The sequence below is a fragment of the Strix aluco genome, chromosome 15 (assembly GCF_031877795.1).
Source record: "Strix aluco isolate bStrAlu1 chromosome 15, bStrAlu1.hap1, whole genome shotgun sequence".
In the NCBI taxonomy this organism is placed as follows: Eukaryota; Metazoa; Chordata; class Aves; order Strigiformes; family Strigidae; genus Strix; species Strix aluco.
In genome coordinates this window covers 2,649,292-2,668,392 of record NC_133945.1, presented here as the reverse complement: position 1 = coordinate 2,668,392, position 19,101 = coordinate 2,649,292, and the positions used below count along the sequence as shown (strand labels likewise).

The 19,101-nt window shown below is 49.2% G+C and overlaps 1 protein-coding gene and 1 long non-coding RNA gene across 3 annotated transcripts in view; one reads left to right on the top strand and one right to left on the bottom strand.

Annotated features, from left to right (window-relative positions):
• Positions 1–1,860: 1,860 nt before the first annotated feature.
• Positions 1,861–4,030, top strand: LOC141930345 (uncharacterized). Its single transcript, XR_012625277.1, has 2 exons — positions 1,861–2,059; positions 3,665–4,030. It is a non-coding gene; the product is annotated as an uncharacterized LOC141930345 (long non-coding RNA).
• A 3,260-nt stretch (positions 4,031–7,290) lies between these two features.
• LOC141930273 (membrane-associated phosphatidylinositol transfer protein 3-like) overlaps positions 7,291–19,101 on the bottom strand; it is a 29,961-nt gene continuing 18,150 nt past the window's right edge. The window contains exons 4-5 of one of the 2 annotated variants that reach the window (XM_074840899.1): positions 10,383–10,463; positions 7,291–7,831 (exon numbers count right to left, since the gene is read on the bottom strand). The gene's annotated coding sequence lies outside the window, so the exon portion shown is untranslated. Of the gene's footprint in view, positions 7,832–10,382; positions 10,464–17,365; positions 18,465–19,101 lie in introns of those variants that run through there. The other variant, XM_074840897.1, reaches the window with a different exon arrangement.

Genomic DNA, 19,101 nt, shown 5'->3' with positions numbered 1-19,101 from the left:
GCTCCTCCACACCAGCTCCCACACCCAGGGCTGCTCGGGAGCAAACCCCGCCAAGGGAGAGAGTGTGCAGCAGATCCCCACGGCAGGGCTATGGGCTCCGGAGCCGTTTTGTGGAGCACACAGAGCACCACCACGCTGTGAGGGGGAGGAGGAGGTGGAGAGCAAGTCCTCCACATCGTGACCAAGTCCCAAGGGATGAGGCAGCTCCAGGGCCCTCCAAGGGCAGCTCCCAGTTGGCTCCTGCACCCAGGGCTGCTCGGGAGCAAACCCCGCCAAGGGAGAGAGCGCGGAGCAGATCCCCACGGCAGGGCTATGGGCTCCGGAGCCGTTTTGTGGAGCACACAGAGCACCACTACGCTGTGAGGGGGAGGAGGTGGTGGAGAGCAAGTCCTCCACATCGTGACCAAGTCCCAAGGGATGAGGCAGCTCCAGGGCCCTCCAAGGGCAGCTCCCAGTTGGCTCCTGCACCCAGGGCTGCTCGGGAGCAAACCCCGCCAAGGGAGAGAGTGCGGAGCAGATCCCCACGGCAGGGCTATGGGCTCCGCAGCCGGTTCGTGGAAACCACAGACTGTGACCTCTCAGCAGGGAGGAGGAGGAGGCAGAGGGTTTCCTCAGAGACACAGGTCAGACAACCATTCAGGGCAGCGCAGTGGTGACAGGGGCAGACTGTGGCCCTGCATGAGGGCAGAGCGTTTCGATCCTGTGTTGATTACTACAGGTAACGTGTCAGTTGCATGTTAATGCCATGCATGTTAATGCCATAGCTAGGCACGGCCTCCTGCGTGAGCTCCTCCTTTCATTGCCTCATCTGCAGATGTCTAAGGCTGGTATCCAGGAGGGAAGCTGTGTGCTCGCTCTGCTCTCAGTCATTTGGCCGTGTGCTGGACACCGTGCCAGACGAGAGCAACAAAGAAGAGCACGGATTCAGTCCTTCTTCCCCCTGCCAGAGGAACGGTGACAAGGAGAGGGCCCGGAGCACATCCCTGCTGCACAGCTGTGATCTTCGCAGCCGGTTCGTGGAGGACAGGGAGCACAACTGCTCTGTGAGGAGGAGGAGGAGAACTATTCCTCCAAGTTGCGACTGTGCTCCCAGAGGTGACGCAGCTCCAGGGCCCTCCAAGGGCAGCTCCCAGTTGGCTCCTGCACCCAGGGCTGCTCAGGAGCAAACACCGCCAAGGGGGAGAGCACGGAGCAGATCCCCACGGCAGGGTTATGGTCTCCGGAGCCGTTTCATAGAGCACAGGGAGCACCACCACTCTGAGAAGGGGAGGAGGTGGTGGAGAGCAAGTCCTCCAAGTTGTGACCAAGTCCTAAGGGATGAGGCAGCTCCAGGGCCCTCCAAGAGCAGCTCCCAGTTGGCTGCCACACCGAGAGCTGCTTGGGAGCAAACCCTGCCAAGGGAGAGAGCACGGAGCAGATCCCCACGGCAGGGCTATGGGCTCCGGAGCCGTTTTGTGGAGCACACAGAGCACCATCATTCTGTGAGGGGGAGGAGGTGGTGGAGAGCAAGTCCTCCACACTGTGACCAAGTCCCAAGGGATGAGGCAGCTCCAGGGCCCTCCAACCACAGCTCCCAGTTGGCTCCTGCACCCAGGACTCGTTCGGCGCAAACCCCACAAAGGGAGAGAGTGCGGAGCAGATCCCCGCTGCACAGCTGTGATCTTCGCAGGTGGTTCGTGGAGGACATGGAGCACCACTACTCTGTGAGGAGCAGGAGGAGGAGAACTATTCCTCCAAGTTGTGACTGTGCTCCCAGAGGTGACGCAGCTCCGGGGCCCTCCAGTGGCAGCTCGCAGTTGGCTCCCACACCCAGGGCTGCTCGGGAGAAAACCCCGCCAAGGGGGAGAGCACGGAGAAGATCCCCACGACAGGGCTATGGGCTCCGGAGCCGGTTCATGGAAACCACAGACTGTGACCTCTCAGCTGGGAGAAGGAGGAGGCAGACGGTTTCCTCAGAGTTCCAGGTCAGACAACAATTCTGTGCAGTGCAGTGGTGACAGGGGTAGACTGTGCCCCTGCATGAGAGCAGAGCGTGTCAACCTTGTGTTGATTACTACAGGTAATGTGTCAGTTGCATGGTAATCCCATGTTGGTCACGTGTCAGTCCCGTGTCATTCACATGTTGATTCCCCATTGATTGGGTCTCAATCCCGTGTGGGTCCCCTGTTAATCCCATGTTGCTCATGTGTTATTTGTGAGTCAACCCTCTGTTGATTTCCCATTGGTCCTGTCTCAATCCTATGTCAATCCCATGTTCACTCCCTGTTCATCCCATGTTGTTGTGTGTTGCTCACGTGTCAATCCCATGCCCACATGTCAACTCTATGTTGAGTCCCCATTGATTTTGCCTTAATCCCGTGTCAACCCCATGTTGGCTGCGTGTTCATTGCATGTTGGTCATGTGTCATCCTGTGTCATTCACATGTCAACCACCTCTTCATTGCCCATTGCCGTTGCCTTAATCCCATGTAAATCCCATGTCAGCTCTAAACCAATCCCCGTGGATCTTCCCTGAATCACATGTTAATTTCGTGCCAGTTGCATGTTGCTCATGTGCTCATCCTGTGTCATTCACATGCCAACAACGTTGATGCCCCACGGATCCCGTGTCAACCCCATGTCACTTGCGTGTCGTTCCCATGTCGATCCCCCGTGGACCCCATCTCCATCATATATTGGTCACGTTTTAATCCCATGTCAGCACCGTGTCGATCCCATGTTGATCCATGTCCATCCCATGCCCATCCTGTGTCCATCATGTGTCCATCTCACGTTGACCCATGTCCACATGTTGATGCATGTCCATCCTGTGTTCATCTCATGTTGACCCTGTGTCAATCTGTCCATCCGATGTCCATCTGCTGTTCTGTGTCCATCTCATGTTAACCCATGTCCATCCCACGTCCATCCCATGTTGACCTGTCTCCATGCTAAGTTCATCCCCTGTTGGTACTGTGTCCATCCTGTGTCCATCCCACATTGACCTGTGTCCATCCCGTGTCATTAGCACGTGCCTCCCCCCCTCCCCAAGGGGACCCCAGTGTCCAGGACCCTCCTCCTCCCCACCCCATTAACCATGGGCATTAATTACCCCCCACCCCTTTAATCACCCCTCATTAAAGACCACACATAATGACTCGGGCACAACGAATGACCATGGCAATGAACTATTCATGGGCATGTGGCAACAGGCAAATAATTGGCCTCAACACCCTGTGCGTGAGGAAGTAATTAATCAGGGTGACTTATGGCTAATCAGCCTGCTTATGTTAAATAAGGGGTGGGGCTATGGGGGCGTGGCCTGGTGTGGTGTCCCCCTCCCACACCCCCAGCACTGGTAATCAATGAATTAAAGAGTTAATGAAGTGTTGTGGTGTGACTGGAGGGGGGGAGGGGTGGGGAACCCAGGCATGGCCCCTGCCCCCCCCCATGGCCTCAAGGACTATTTATAGCCCCGCCCCTCACCCCACGGGGCCCTTCTGGGGGGGGAAGGGGAGGAGCTGCCCTGCCTGGATGGGGGAGGGGCTAGGGGGGGCAGATGTGGGGCTGTTTAAAAAACACCCTACCATTACAACCGTCCTAAGGTCAAACAGTGCCACTTTGTGGATGTAACTAAACGCTCCTGATATATTTGTAATTCTAAAAACCATTGACATCTTTCCAGGTTAGCAAGCGTTTTCCACGGATAATCAGCACAGAGTCATGCAAATGAGCGGTGCTTTAGAAAAGAACTGAGACTAGACAGTGAGAGGGCCGCAGAAGAGAGTGCTACAGGGTAACCAGAAGAACAGCCAAGGAAGCACTAAGGGACCAACAGAATATTCAACAGAAGAGAATTAAAAGGCGTTTGGCAAGAAAATAAAAAATTGGAATGAAGATTTGGTTTTAGCCACACTCTTACTAGTGTAAAGATAAATAAATATTCAGAAAGTAAAACACGAAAAAATACATCTGTTCTGCTGACAGCTCTTATTTTAAAAACCGGCTCTAACAAAAGAACTAAATAAAAACATCCTGAGTTTTATTTCTCACATTTCCAGGTATCTTTCTACCTTCCATTTCAGTAATAAGGGCACCTGACTCTTCTCACCTAACTTCCAATATCTGCATGACAGGTTTCAATTTGTCTGTTTTCCTCTCAACTACACCACAGTTATCACTCTTACCATAGGTACCTCTAAAAACTAATTATGTGTCAGGTAGACTCTGCTCACCTTGGAATGTGTTTGAAATGCCGGTCAGGTGAGTTTCTCTCCGGGCATGCTCCCTGCAGGATACCAGAGGGAGGATGGAAGTGAGAGCTAATTTGGAGAAAATAGTTTCAAATACTAGAATTTAACATCAAATTTTCCTGTCAGAGTGTCTGGAGGGTACCAGAGCCGAGACTGCAGAAAGAAGGACTATTGGCTAGAGAGTTCAGAAACACAGAGTCCCAGTCCAGTAAAGTATTTAAGCATTGAAATGTGCCATCCGTCTCTACCTGATCTCAATTCTTTATAGTGATCTCATTCTTCCACTGTAAATTTAAATCTGAGAAGGGAACTTTGACCTGTGCACATAGCTGTCACCAAAATATTATAGGAGGCCTCAGAAGTTGTGTTTGCTCTTTGCTTTCCAGTACCTGAAGGTAAACATTTAATTGTATGGTACACTGATTTCTTCCAAACTGGTAACAGGAACGCTTGCTTTGCAGAAGAGCTTGCTTTAGATTCCTGTAGCAAGTGGGGAACTGTTGAACAGACACATTGTTTCTTGCACCAATCTTACTAGTTTCACTGTCCATACGCCCTGTCTCAGACATCTTGCTACTTTTCCACAGCTCAGCCTTGCAGCTGTCCCTTGTTTTTCCCTGCCACCTCAGCACAGCCTGGCAGTTTCTGATCTTTCTCCCAAGGCCTGTTTCTCATCGAGGCCTTGCTGCTTCCCCGGGCCTGCGCAGAGCTGACAGGCCGATGCTGACTCATCGAGGCCTTGCTGCTTCCCCGGGCCTGCGCAGAGCTGACGGGCCGATGCTGACTTGCCTCTCTCCCACATCCACTCAGAAGCAGAAACACAGCACACACACCTGCTGTCCAGTCACGAGACAGAGCAGAACATGCCTCCAGAGCCTGCAGAGCCTGACTGAGGGATGCTGACCATGCTGACTTTAACCAGAGCTGTAACTGCAGCCCTCATGAGTTACCTGCACACTGCACGCTGCGTCAGTGGCCAAGCACAAGTCAGAATCCAGAAATCCTGAAGGCTGGTCCTAAATCAGGCCGAGACACCAGGCCTCTCTTTCAACCCAAGAACCTAGGGACATTCTCCATTTATAACCTGATGTTACTATCTGAAACGCTGGGGACCAAGCCTGGGGCCCCTTTGCAATGAAGAAATGGAGAAAGCCATCAGTTAAATCCATCATCGGAACAGCAGCTGGGAGTTACCGCTCTATGCCAAAAGCACTCGGACAGAAAGCACAAGCTGACACACGGAAAGACAATCACGGTGTGTAGGACAAGGGCATTTCTGTGTGAAGGAGCGATCTTTGTAACCTCGTTACTCACACTGACACAGCACCTCTAAATTGCAGTAAGTGAGCTATGGGGAAAAAAGCCTTGATCACAAGTCTCTCAGACAGGAAACCAAAGGCTTGGAATCTCTCTCTATGTACAGGGTAGGTAAGAGGATGACATGGTTGGTTTCATTTGTGGTTTTTTTCCCACCTCTTTACCTTAACAAGGAATTTTTTCTGCCATCTTTAGCCTGTGTTTGTCCGACTATTCTTCAGTAACTTAGCAACAACTAGTAAGCTTTTTCTTTATTTCTCTTTTTTTTTTTTCCTTTTTTTTGGTTTTTTTTTTTTTTTGGTTAAACTCTAGAATAATAACCACCACCTAAAGTGAGTTAACAGGACATGGCGTAGTATTATTGCACTGCAGAAGAAAGCCTTCATTTTATTTGGTCAAAGTGAACACGTTTTAAACTTGATTTTCTATGGGTAAAACTCGGGTCTTCCAAAGCACACATGCCACAGACGGCAGTTCAATGAAGGAAGAAAAAAGTAGTTTTAGCAGGACAAGGACTAAATCTCTGAGACAACCCTAGGGAGGGTCACTGGGAAATTGGCCAGGCATCGTGCAAGACAGCAAGATTCAAAGTTGTTCTTCGTTGCTGCGTACAACTCTCTCCCCACACTCCCATTTTCCCCACCATTGCTCCCTGCACCTGTCTTCTGGGACATGGCGTTGTGCCACTGCATTACCCTGCGGAGGTGTCACTGGAACTCTCTTCACAATTCCTAACAGCATGGGATTTTGTGGGATGGCAGGCTGCAGTGAGAATCTAGATGGTATACCGAAATGGCAACAAGACCTCTGGAATTGTTAAGCTATCACTTGGCATCCAGGTGAATTGTTCTATATTGCTTTGGCCAACGTGGAGGGATGACCTGTGTGCCAAAGGGGGGTGGAGGAGGAGCACAGGGAGCAAGTCTCAGACACAGAACTTGCTGTCTTCACTCCTCTGTCACAAGAGAAGCAATCCCTACAGCCCATGGACTCAGGGGTACCGGCACCCACACCGCAGGAGACGGAGGAGGTGTTCACTGAAGCTCTGAGCTGCACACAAGAACCACATCGACTCCCCTCCTCCCACACACCGTTCCTTCCAGCAGACATTAACTTTTCTTCTCCATTAAAGCACCGTTGTCTCTACTGCATATTTAACTCGCACACTTTTCTGAGGGGAATTCCGCTGTAAATACATACAGTAAGTGTACAAAAATGGAATTTGAGGAGCGCTGTTAACTGATCTGAAAATTTTCGCTCTAGCTTTATTAACAGGAGGACACAAAATTTTCTTCCGTACTACCTATGCAACGAGTAAAAGGTGAGAGGATTTTTTTTTTCCTAGCTGTAGGCAGTAGAAGAATTTCTGCTAGAAATACAAATTTACTAGTACAAGTAAGTGATTAAATCGCTCCCCTACGTTCCCAGGAAAGGAGCAGCGTGCACAGCTGTTGTATAGTGCTGTCCTTCTGGTACCCGCCACAGGGCTGTGAGTGGGCACGGCAGCACAGGGTGCTGCAAGGGACAAAGTGACAAGAAATCCACTTCAGTGCTCAGCTTTAACTTGTGCTCTACCATAGCGTGCTCTGCCAGGAGCACACTGGGAGTCGCAGGTCATCCATAACAAGTCATTTTCTTCTGCACAGGTCAATATGATCTCCCAGGGGAAACAGTGAAGTATTTACCGATACTTTTATAAAAAGGCAACAGCAGACATTCTTTATCAGGCAGGAAGCAAAGGGGTCTTTAAAACTGTTTAATTACATGTTTCAGGTAACCACAGACAATACAGTAGATTTCCCACCACTGCGTATTTACATGCTTTTCTCTGGGCTTCAGCTGTTTGTTAAAAGTGTCTTTCAGTCAACATCCTGGCTCAGTCACTTTTGCTGCAAAGAAGGCTGCTGGAACGGAACTAGTGCAGGGAACATCCTTCCATCAAGGTGTGATTTTCTGTGGGTTTTCTTTCTCCTTTAAGAAACACTTCCTAGTAGTTCAAGATATTTTGGGAGAATCCTGGCTTCTAAGAGGACCTGAGGAACGCATGGAAACTAAGCAGTGTTGAAGTCCTAGAAATACTTAAATCCATACCAGTGTGGATGTTGTAGAACTGACATTCTCTTTTTCACTGGCACTGCCACTGACGCCTGGTTTCTGTTGGGACAGTTTTACATCAATTTTGTGTTGTTCTGTTGTCACTAGCCTTTGGGCCTCCTTCTCCATTTTCTTTCAGTTGTTGTGCTGCTGCTCTTTTTTTCTCTTTCTGCTATCTTCTCTTGTCTCTGTGTGAAGACAACATGAATTGCTAAAAAAACAGGAGTCCAAGCATAGTCACACTTTGAGTTCCTGTCAGTAAATAGGTTATTTTAACCAATAAAAACACAACCTCAGCCCGCAGTAGTTAGGCTCAGAACAGTTATTCTTTTATTGTGCTGAAATTCTTTTCTGAGATTGAGCTAGTCTTCGGCAGTAAAATTTGTCCAAATATTTTACAATCTAAAAGCCACTCCATTCTCAGAGATTCAGATTAAGTGAATCAGTGACAGTGCAGGACAGTTCTAAGGCCTAGAGCTACTTAGAAAAATCTGTCTAATGCTTTGAGTAACAAGATTATCCGTTTTTTCCAATTCAGAGCAAAACTATTTGACTTTTCTAGAATATTGACTTGTGCCCCCCCCTTTCCCTCAGCAGAGGCATCAGTAGCTATCCTCTTTGTCATGCAGGTACTACAAACGTTTTCCACATGATCAGATGAGATGATAACTTCTCATATTCCCTTTCACGTGTTCAGGATCTGCGTTGCACACACACACTCCACCACTGCCCCCCTTCGCTCTCATGTCTCTGCGCTGGAGGCTAAGGACCAAGCAGCTTTTAGGCACAGCAAGAGACTCAGCAGAGCGGATCAGCAACAGCCTCCCAGGCTTCCGACTGCAGAGCGCCTGCTCCAACCATTTCTAGAAACTTAGAAATTCTCAGAATTTTATAAAAAAATCATTTAACCCACTTCTTCATTTTATTTTATCACCATCTGTCAAATACTGTGAAATAGCAAATAACCTTGCAAATCTAAGACACCCTCAAGGTGACCATGAACACAGTTTATCTGGGACGCTCCAAACCGGGTCCTGAACTGCTGTCTGAAAAGTTAAGCTGAATCTCCCACATTTGATTTCTCCAATTACAATCCAACTTTACCGAGATCTCCAAAATTGGAAAAAATCAGTAGCACTGATCATAGAGTCATAGAGTGGTTTGGGTTGGAAGGGACCGTAAAGATCATCTCTTTCCAACCCCCCTGCATGGGCAGGGACACCTTCCACTAGACCAGGTTGCTCAAATGTACTACAGGAGCTAGAGATAAGGAGGATGTGCTTGGAACATATGCCCTGCTTTTCTCAGTTTGAATCAGAGCCTTCAACATTCATTTTGCATATGAAGTTAGTCTTGTAGGAAACCTTTGGAGCAATCACTGAGAGACAGATCACGGAAAGCTGTCCAACATGCAAACATCATGCTGACAGACTCAGCTTCGCTTTTTCCGCCAACTGCAGTAAAAACTCCACACTCCTGTGGACAAGCACCTCTCCTTCCCCCAAATTAGAGCTTCACAAGCTTCACAGTCACGTCACAGCTTCTGATGCTGACTTCCAAAAGTCAGGCTGGACTCAGCAACAGCCTTACTCCAGAACAGCACTACTCAAAGCTTGCTGCTGTCCTGGAAGAGGACACTTCAGAGACTTCTGGTGTCCCTCACTAGGTGTTACCAGCCTTCCTGCTGTCCCAGGGCTGCAGTAGTCGAATGCCCTTAGGGATCACCGGTCACGGTTGGGTGTAATCACCCTCACCCAGGCACTGCTGACAGCGTAGCACATGCTCGCAAACTCTACTGCCACCCACCAGGGACTGACTGCCTGTAGGGTAAGGCAGGTTGTCTTCCACTCAGGTAAGTTCCTATAAAGTCAGATAGTAGCATGGAACAAGGCATGAAATACTTTTATTTCAGTGCTTCCAATCTCTGTCTTTTCTTCCCTGAGAGGGACTAACCTCACCAAGCAAGAATATATGTCTGGATGCTACTAGATGGGATACAGAGAACCATTTTCCTCACCCAAGTAGGAAGTGATTTCAAAAAAAACGGAAAAGAAAAGGTGTGCTAGTAAGATGTTCGCATCCTCTCCTATTACGCCTCAAATGCAGCACGTATCTTCATCTTTCAGTCATCAAGAAGAAGAATACGTGCACATCAAGCCTCAACGGTTTTTGAGTAATTCACCCATATCAAAGGGAAGACCTCTACGAGGTATATTGAAGACTCACTGAGAATTTCTAGGAGTGTTGGGAAACCTGACCTAGTATGCTTGATTACTGTTCAACAGCTGCCCGTTTCAGAACTTAATGCACTCCTTCAACTTCCAACTCTTCATACAGATCCCTGATGATCTCAGAGTCTACTTTTCCCTTCTTATTCTTGGTCCCCAATTCAGGGATGTGCTTTACTTTTTGAATCCTGGTATCCAGCTCCTCATTAAGAAGAATGGCATTGTCCTGAGCATTGTTTTTATTATAGTTATGAGGCTAATTTTTCTAAAAAGAAGCGTAACTTTTTCTGTATGATCTTCAAGAGACTATGCACATTGGCAAGTGTATAAAGAAAAGCGAGCTCCCTGGGGCCACTGCCACTGCCTAATTCTCTTACTCTTCCATTATTTACTGATTTGTGCTTCTGGAAATACTAACTTTGATACTAGAGCAAACCTTAGGCAATTCATACTTTTGGGGGGGAAAGATGCACACATTTTCCCATTGTGACACTAATGGGTGTAACTTTACCTCTGCCAGCTGGAAGAGTACCCACTTCCCACTGGGCTTTACTGGCTCAGGACTTGACGACTGGGAAGTATTTGATGAGATCTAGATTTTAAATGAACAGAGGAGAAAATAGTTCGGTGGCACACCGGAAGACAGAGAGGAAGGGAGAGAAGAATGAAAAAATGGTTAGTTAATTCAGTTACTTGTAGATCCTTCTGGCAGAAGGCCCTACTATGGATAAGCAATCCCATCCAAGAAACACTTTACAGGCATTTAGAAGTCAGCAGGCTACAAACAAATACAGAATTTCTTCCTTAGATTACACTCATGGCTTCTCTTCTACATTTCTATTGTCCACAGCTAATATTCCATCGTGCCGTGTGTTCTGCATGTGTTTTATGTGACTAAGCGAACAAGACAAACCTGTTGCTTATAAACAGGAACTGTGGTGGTCAAGGTTAAATAAAGTTCTCCCAGAAAGCCTGGGCAATATTTCCCATTTGGTTAGATGTAGAAGAGGACCATTTGTCCTCAAAGGCACTGCTTGTTTCACTTTAGGTAGAAAAAAGAAACAAGACCTTACGTTTGGAGATCAAATCTAGCTCTCTAAATAGATGTTGGGGTGTTGGTGCCAGCACCAGCGCTGAGTAAATAACTACCACCACCCTTCAGGGAAGTGGTTTTGGAGCCACATTTTTCCAGATGTACAGCGTGTGTACAGCGAATGGAAGACTCAAAACATGGCTGCAGGTGCCTGGGGATTGATCAGCGTCACCTGGGAGGGGAAAAGGAGGAAAAGGTGACCATGGGGACTTGTTATCAGTTGATCTGGGTCTCTGTTGCCCTGCACACCCCCTGAGCCAAATGCCATTTCTGGACAGTCATTCTGCATCTCCCTCTGTCTCCTTTTGGTCAGGGCTGTCACCCGGCACTATGGGGACAGACAGACTTCTGGGGATCCTGGGCAGAATGATGACGGCACTAAGTCGTAGTTACAATTAAAGCTGTATTTTGTTAACATAATTTTATGATCAGCATAGCACAAGATTTCTACAAGCAGCATCAGTGTAGCACATTTTATTAGTGTAGCACTGAATTTTATAGCACAGCTTAGCTTATGGTTCCTAATCACCTGGACCCTCTGCAGATTGGGTCACATCTTGGCTTGCCGTAGCTGTACCAGCTTGGGCTGGAGGCCACAGGGGACCTGGAGTGGATGGGGAGGAACAGCAGGGGACAGGCTGGAGGCAGTAGGAGAGCGGAAGAGTTTTCCTGGGTGAATATGTTCAGCATCTGCTGTCCTTACCCCATTGCTGGGCAAGGCATGACTGCTGTCTTTCCACTGTGCACCTTGCCAGCAGCCCTGCTGCAGCCAGCAAAGAGGGTCATCAAAGAGGGAGAAGACAGTCAGGCAGCCCCGAGGCTCCTACACATCCTCAGGCACTGATGATCTTCTTCCTGTGGGCACACTGAGATCAAGAGTGGCAGCCGAAAACCAGGCCAAAGAGGCAGAAAAGAGGTCTGTTGAAAGAGGTCTAAAAAGCTGCCCCTTCCTGCTGCCCTGATGTGCTCACTCCTCTGGGCTCGGTCCCCACGGCATCGGAGGCCTGGAGGGGCTGGAGCAAAATGTTGGGGCGCTGCAAAGGAGCAGGAAGGCAGATCCTCTCCTCGGCTGCACGGTCATCCCTGTGGTTAGCAAAGTCGTTGGGTTCCAGCGGTGCCAGTGAACAGTTCATGGTGCCTGGCAGGAGCATCACAGACTAGTTGGGTCTCCTTCTGTGCTCTGAACTTGCAGAGAGCTACAGAGGTGACAAAACTTCTTGGTCAAGAAGATCCTCCTCAGGTGACAGGATGTGTGTTTGAAATCCACCCAGAGAGTATATGTTCTTGAAGAAGAAAGACAATCCCAAAGCATCAAGCTTTGGATCGCTGCAGCAGCTTTTGCAGTAAACAAAGACAGCCCTTCTTTTTTTCTTTATCTCAGTTAAAGCATTGTTAGATACCACAGGGATGGGCAATGGAACAAGTCTGAAGATAGCTTTGCCACTTGGTGTTTCCACTGCCAATAATGCCTAATGTGGGCAGACATAGTCTGCACAGGTCTGCCAGAGCTTCCTAGAGCCTGGAAGCCCTGGCAGCTGGTCCTGGTCAGGCTTCTTGATGCCTTTACTAATAACAGCAGTGAAATTGATATATATTATTTTTTAAATTTTTTTTTTTTTTTTTCTGTTTTTCCCCAGGCATCTTCAGAGGAATAATACTAAAAGGTCAAATAAGAAAAAACTCTGTCCAGGTGGTCTCATGGACAAGATGCCTTCCGTAAAAGGAGCCTCTTGGGGCACAGGAATTCTTCAGCCGCATTCACCCAACTGCGCCCGCCTGCCGTGGTGTTTTGTGAAGGGTGGCGAAAGCCACGCTGCATAAGCCCAAAAGCTGTAGCTGAAGTGTGTGCGTGAGGAGCAGGCAGCAGCAGCACACGCTGCTTGACAGTCAGCTGCCAGGATCCTCTGCATCCCGGGTGGCATCAGGCACTGCCAGCTCCTGGGCCCTGACCCTGCCATGAGCTCAACAGGGAGGGAACTTTGCACCTCTGAATGTCAGATGGCAGCTGGAGGAGCGGTGCTAGAGGGGGCCTGGAAGCAAAGCTGACTTTGTCCTGACAGGTGAGGCTGCGGTGTGACAAGCAAATACAGCACTCGGCTGCTGGCTGGTCCCAGGAAAATGGCGCTGGAGCCTCACTGGTCCTGCTGGGGCAGGGGCAAAAATGGCCACGCCGAGCAGGGCAGAGTCAGGGGCAAAACTCAATACCACAAGCGGGGCAGGAGCAAAGCTAGCCACCCTGATTTGTGCAGGGGCATAAAGAGCCACCTGAGCAGGGCAGGACTAAATCCAGGTACCCTGTGTGGAGAAGGGGAAGAATTAGCTTCCCCAAGCAAGGGAGGGGAAAAAACAGCTGTCCTGAGAGGGACATGATGAGAAAAAGCCACCCAAGCAAGGCTGTGGCCAGACTGGATGCCCCAAGTGGAGGATAGAAAGAGAACTCTTCCCTGAGTGGAGCAGGGGCAAAAGTAACTGTCCTGAGCTCAGCAGGAGTACAACTCACCGCCCCAAGCAGGACCGAGGAAAACTAGATGACCCAGGAGGGGCAGGGGCCAAACCGGCCAGCTCAAGTGGGGCAGGAATAACAAGAAGCTGTTTCGTTGGGGCAGGAGCAATACTAACTGCCTGCTGAGCAGGAGCAAGGAGTTATACCAGATGTCCTAACAGCCTAAACCTACCTAAGCCAAGCGGGTCAGGAACAAAACTGCCTCCAGCCACCCCGAGGGGGAATCTGGCAAAGCTGGGGCTGATAGAAAGCTCCTGGAGGCAGCTGAAAATGTGCAGATGCTTAAAATCTGCACAGGAACGGTTTTCGGAGCTGGAGGGTGAGAACAAAGCTGGGTGGGGGCCGGGCAGCCAGCCAAGGTCAACCCAGCGCAGTTGCTGCAGGTGTTTCTTTGGTAGTGCTAGTTCAGAGTCAACCTGTGGCTGTATCTTGGGGGGCAGGTAAAATTCCTTGGAGATGAACCTGTAAGAGACCAGGTGCTTTGCTCCATGAGTCTCACGCACACAGTCTGAACCTCGAAGAGTAGAAAAGAAACTCTCAGCAACCCGAATGTGCCAGCCAAAGCTGTGAGGAGGCACGCTTACAGCCCTGGGCAGGTTCCCATTCCTCTGGCTGGCGCAGCTCAGGGAAGAGGTGGGAGCTCTGTCCGCGGAGGAGCAGCCCTTCACCAGCAGTGCGCGGGGAAGCCCAGAGGCTGCCAGATGCTGGCCATGGGAGTTGCTGGGGCTGTGGCGGCTGCGTTGCCATGGCGCGTGCCCGTGTCACAAAGGGGCAGTGATGCCGCACCCACCCGGCACTTGTGATGTCACCTGGCCAGGACTTGGTATTCTGAAAAGTGGGCCAGCGAAAGCCAGTTGGGCTGAGTTGGCCTTCGGGATAACTCAGCTCCTTCCTTTGGAACCTGCGTGCCTACTTTTTTCCAACTATTTATCGTTTACTTCCCACTTCTCCTCAGCTTCCATCCTCTTTCCAAGGTAATTATGATTTGACTTTCAGGACAGATCATAAAGAGTAGGTAGATAGGGGATAAAAGTGTCAAGAGGGCCTTTGTAATTGCTGTCAGTAGGGGGGTAGTAGGGACAGTAGGGCTCAGCCTGCAGCCTGCATCAGCACAAGTACCACTGGAAGACTTTTGTTGGAAGATGCTGTTCTGTGGGTTGTGTTTGGGGTTTCAACATTTTGTTGAGCTTCAATCATTGTTTTGCAATCAGGCATTTGCGCTGATCTTCTCTCTCTGGAGAGCACCCCGACATCCTTTGCCATCCGAAGATTTCCCTTCTGTTCCTGAGAGGAGCGACGGCTTCAATGGGGAACGACTCCTGTGAGTAGTAACGGCTTCCCCAGCAGGTCGGGATTTTGGGAATGCCCAAATGCAACGAACGTGGCTGGCGCTCCAGCCCTGAGTGTTGGTGTAGATCCTTCTGGCCGAAGGCCCTACTATGGATAAGCAATCCCATCCAAGAAACACTTTACAGGCATTTAGAAGTCAGCAGGCTACAAACAAATACAGAATTTCTTCCTTAGATTACACTCATGGCTTCTCTTCTACATTTCTATTGTCCACAGCTAATATTCCATCGTGCCGTGTGTTCTGCATGTGTTTTATGTGACTAAGCAAACAAGACAAACCTGTTGCTTATAATTCTGGGGCCTTTCCTGATAGCAGTCAGACTTAGCCAGGTGTTTTCAATCACACACAGGAAAACACATTTTATCACATTTTATGACCAGTAAATTTCAATGTCAGTGTTAGTCTTCTCCCAGTGCTTCTGGGTTGGATGTAGAGTTGGTTGTACTGGGTGCTCCTGTAGAGAACTCGACTTTCAAATATGCTTTTGTGCAACAATATCGTCTCATCTCTTTTCAAATGTCGTTTCCCTGCAGTCATGGCTGGGGGAATGGCTCCGCCACAAAGGATCCTCTATCCCCCGGAGAAGATTTGCATGGAATGGAAGCAGCGGCGGAGAGCTGGAGCGGGACTCCACAACCTGGGCAATACGTGCTTCCTCAACTCCGCCCTGCAGTGCCTGACGTACACACCCCCTCTGGCCAACTACCTGCTCTCTCGGGAGCACAGCCAGTCGTGTGAGTGCTTTTAGGAACATCTCCCTGTAAATCTGCTGGGCACTTCCCAGGGATTCCCAGAATCTGGAATTTGATTTCGGAGAAAGGCAGCCCTTCTTTGTCAGCCCCCCGAGCTGGTGGTGGTTGAACAGTCAAGCCTAGAAGTCGCTTCTTGTATCTAGGCGTGTTCATCATTTTCAGAAAGGCACCACTTTCTAGACTTGGGTCCCCATTCCTGCAAATTAAACTCGCTTTGCTTGTTGCAGAAGACAGTTTAGCTTCCCTCTGAAGAATGTTTTCTATGCGCCAAAATGTGCCGGGCTTGTTGGGACATTGGCAGCTTGGGAGAAGAGGAGTGGAGACTCTTGTTATAACTTCAAGGTCTCCATTAGGTTTCCCATCACTATGGGTATTTTGCTAACCGGAGAAGCTTGCTTCCCTCCCTCTTCAGGTCATCGGCAAGACCTCTGCATGATGTGCAGTATGGAAGAGCACGTTAACGAGGCCCTGCAATCCTCAGACACTGCCATCCAGCCTTGGGCTGTCATCCGTGTTCTCGCACGTAAGTAATTTCAGTTGCCTTTACAGGTTTTTTATTTCCATTCTTGTAGGAGATAACTACTAAGTTCTTTTTTAGGAATAGGAAGAGATTTCCAGCTTGGCATACAGGGAGATGCCTGCGAATTCTTACACTGCACTGTCAACGCCATGCAGAGAGCTTGTCTGAGTGGGGGCAGCAAGTAAGCATAAACAAATTACTTTTCAATGTTCTCAAGCTTTTTGAACACCTTGATGTACTCCCATCAAGGAAACCCCACACCAAGGGCTTTCAGACAAAGAAAAAAACTCGGAGGAGCTAACTCTCTGCCTTACCGTTTATTTCCAGCTTGGACACCTCTTCTCAATCAACTACCATTGTCCATCAAATATTTATGGGCTCCCTGAGATCCAGAGGTACTTTTCCACAACCATTGCACTCCTTGGAATTGTCTGTGTCCTTCTGTCTGCCTGTGATAAACAGCTGATGGTGTGACTGGCGTAATAGCTATGAAGGACGTAAACTGGCACAGTCAATTGACTTCCCCTGTTGCTGAACATTTTGATTTGCCTTCCAGTCACGTGCCTGAGCTGCAACGCGGTTTCCTATTCCTACAGATCCTTCCTGGATATTCTTCTGGATATAGAAGTAAGAGGGTTTGTAACTGTGCTTTGGGATGTCCCAAGGCCCCTGTAGCTTTCCTGAATCAACAGAGTTGACTTAAAAATGTATCCCGCAAACGCAGGAGAGCCTGGTGGTGGGTGGGAGGTGGAGTGGATGGTATGCTCCTGGGGAGGCCATGGCAATGGTGTCCCTGTAGGTGCTGGCCTTAAGCTGAACAAGCACACGTTCTCCTCTCTGCACCCTTGAGGTACTCTCATCCTTCTTCCCTTTGCTCTTCCTCAACACCCGTCTGGCTCCTAGGCTGACGGGTTGTGTTGTTTTCAACTGAGCGGTGGCACAGAGATGCAGCTCTTGATAGCCCCGTGAATCCCTGGGCAATGAGGGAAATGTCGAGCATAACACCCTCTTTCTGGCTCATTCTGGACACTACTTGTGGGTTCACAGTGGCTCTCCTCAGCATCACCTAGCTGGGTGTTTGTGTAAACTAGTCAGTGTTTGGGCGAGGGTATCTCCCGCAGCTCAGTGCTCTCCTTTCTCACTCCTCCAGGCCGCATCATCTGTCACTGCAGCTCTGGAGAATTTTGTGAAACCTCAGCAGCTGGATGGTGAAAACTGCTTTAAATGTAGAAAGTAAGATGATTACTAACAACACATTAGTACCAGGTCGTGCGTGAAGGTGCTGTATGTCATCTATCGCACGTCACCTTTTCACATAGGTTTAATGCACCATAGTGAGATGCAGCTTTTTTTTAATATGGCCTCACGGCACTGAATAACCTTAAAATAGCATGAGGATGTGTGAGCCATGGAAGGTTAGCTGGCCTTCTTGGGGCAAGACAGGGAGCATTTCAGCACTTGGCTCTGTGCTTGGTTTCAAGGTGTGACAAGATGGCTGCCGCCTCCAAAAAGATTACACTCCATCACGTGCCCAGGGTTCTCACGGTGTGTCTGAAAAGATGTGAAGATATTACCAGCAGGAAGATCACCAAGGTGTGTATGCAATTGGGAGTGCAACTTCCTCTTCCTGGAGCAGATCTCCCAAAGCAGTGCGCTCTTTCACAAGCTGTTCATGTTGAGTTTTTCGTTTTCTTCTGGGGAGGGGAGAGTTCCTGTGGGAAGACCAGCACGTACTCTGCTCCAACAGAGCTGCTTTGGCCAAGAACAGTTTCCTGCTCCCCAAACCATGACATGTTGCTTTAGGGAAAACCAAGTATTCATGAACCCCAAAATTGTATTTATGCACCTCTGGCCCCTGGTCTTGGAAGGCTATTTCATGTAGTAGTTCAGGATCATTTCTGAGCCCTCTCGGTCTCTCCGTAGCTTGTGGAGTATCCCCAGTACCTGGATCTTCGCCCGTACACGTCTCAGACAGCTGGAGAACCGCTCCTCTACTCCTTGTATGCTGTCCTGGTACATAGTGGTGACAGCTGTCACACAGGACACTACTACTGCTACGTGAAGGTAAAGATCAACATCCTTCCTCGCAAAGGAAATACGTGTGCTGGGGACGACAAATGTTCATGGCAGTGTTACTGGCAGCCAAGGTTTTGGGGGAGAAGGTCTCCTTAGGAGCTGGACTGGATTTGTTTTGATTTGATGTACTCTTGGTTCTGTAGTTTTCTGCCTGTGTTTTTGCTGAGGAACCACGCAGTTCATCTCCGGGTATCGATGCCTTTTTTTACAGGCCAGCGATGGACTGTGGTACAAGATGAACGATGCGTCTGTGGATCCTTGTGACTTCGACACAGTCCTCAGTCAGCAAGCCTATTTGCTGTTTTATGTCAGGTAAAAACAAATATTAAAATGTGATCAGAGTACATTTCCTTTTCCTGGCTTGGCTTTATTTCTTCTCATCCTCTTTCTGTTTCTATTTCTATGTTTCTCTTTCTGTCATCAGAAACAATTACTACCTGCGTCCTTCAGTGCTGTCAAATCTGAACTACCCCATGTCGGTCCTTATCTTTCCTCGCTGGGCTTTAGGCTGCTGCCTTGGTGTAAACTGCTACTTGTCTGCTCTCTGAAGCTGGCTAAGAGAGAGAAGAGCATTTTAGGGGGGCCTACAGAAAAGATGGGGAGGGACTCCTTGTCAGGGGGTGTAGTGACAGGACGAGGGGTGACAGTTTTAAACTGAAAGAGGGGAGATTTAGATTAGATACTTGGAAGAAATTCTTCCCTGTGAGGGTGGTGAGGCCCTGGCACAGGTTGCCCCGAGAAGCTGTGGCTGCCCCCTCCCTGGAAGGGTTCAAGGCCAGGTTGGACGGGGCTTTGGGCAACCTGGGCTAGTGGAAGGCGACCCTGCCCGGGGCAGGGGGCTTGGAACTAGATGGTCTTTAAGGTCCCGTCCAACCCAAACTATTTTATGAGTCTATGATTCTATGAAATGGAGGTCGCAGGGGACCTGGTGGGAA